Here is a 1,295-nt window from a genome sequence, read left to right as displayed (position 1 = left end):
CTGGGAGGTGCATGCAACCCAGGGCCAGCCTCGGATTGTTCCCGGCAGAACAACCTAGAGCCTGAGCAGTGTGGGCAGGGAGGCTACACGTGCCGTGAGCGGGGGCAGACCCAGTGTGGCTGAGGCACTGCGAGCCCACGCCAGTGTCATTTGTTTGCAGCATCCCTCCCTCCCTCCCCATAGCGCGACTGAACAAAGAGAAGAAATACAGCTCCACCCACCAGAACACCGACACAAGCTTCCCTAACCAGGAAACCTTGACAAGCCACCTGTACAAACCCACACACAGCGAGGAAAAGCCACAATAAAGAGAACTCCACAAACTGCCAGAATACAGAAAGGACTCCCAAACTCAGCAATTTAAACAAGATGAAGAGACAGAGGAATACCCAGCAGATAAAGGAACAGGATAAATGCCCACCAAACCAAACAAAAGAGGAAGAGATAGGGAATCTACCTGATAAAGAATTCCAAATAATGATAGTGAAATTGATCCAAAATCTTGAAATTAAAATGGAATCACAGATAAATAGCCTGGAGACAAGGATTGAGAAGATGCAAGAAAGGTTTAACAAGGACCTAGAAGAAATAAAAAAGAGTCAATATATAATGAATAATGCAATAAATGAAATTAAAAACACTCTGGAGCCAACAAATAGTAGAATAACAGAGGCAGAAAATAGGATTAGTGAATTAGAAGATAGAATGGTAGAAATAAATGAATCAGAGAGGATAAAAGAAAAACGAATTAAAAGAAATGAGGACAATCTCAGAGACCTCCAGGACAATATTAAACGCTACAACATTCGAATCATAGGGGTTCCAGAAGAAGAAGACAAAAAGAAAGACCATGAGAAAATACTTGAGGAGATAATAGTTGAAAACTTCCCTAAAATGGGGAAGGAAATAATCACCCAAGTCCAAGAAACCCAGAGAGTCCCAAACAGGATAAACCCAAGGAGAAACACCCCAAGACACATATTAATCAAATTAACAAAGATCAAACACAAAGAACAAATATTAAAAGCAGCAAGGGAAAAACAACAAATAACACACAAGGGAATTCCCATAAGGATAACAGCTGATCTTTCAATAGAAACTCTTCAAGCCAGGAGGGAATGGCAAGACATACTTAAAATGATGAAAGAAAATAACCTACAGCCCAGATTATTGTACCCAGCAAGGATCTCATTCAAGTATGAAGGAGAAATCAAAAGCTTTTCAGACAAGCAAAAGCTGAGAGAATTCTGCACCACCAAACCAGCTCTCCAACAAATACTAAAGGATATTCCCTT

The 1,295-nt window shown here is 41.0% G+C and overlaps 1 protein-coding gene across 13 annotated transcripts in view; it reads right to left on the bottom strand.

Annotated features, from left to right (window-relative positions):
* MARCH8 (membrane-associated ring finger (C3HC4) 8, E3 ubiquitin protein ligase) overlaps window positions 1-1,295 on the bottom strand; it is a 111,990-nt gene that overhangs the window by 49,104 nt on the left and 61,591 nt on the right. The window lies entirely within an intron of this gene.

Source organism: Bison bison, unplaced genomic scaffold, assembly GCF_000754665.1.
Source record: "Bison bison bison isolate TAMUID 2011002044 unplaced genomic scaffold, Bison_UMD1.0 scf7180017864341, whole genome shotgun sequence".
In the NCBI taxonomy this organism is placed as follows: Eukaryota; Metazoa; Chordata; class Mammalia; order Artiodactyla; family Bovidae; genus Bison; species Bison bison.
This window is presented reverse-complemented; position numbering and strand designations above follow the sequence as displayed.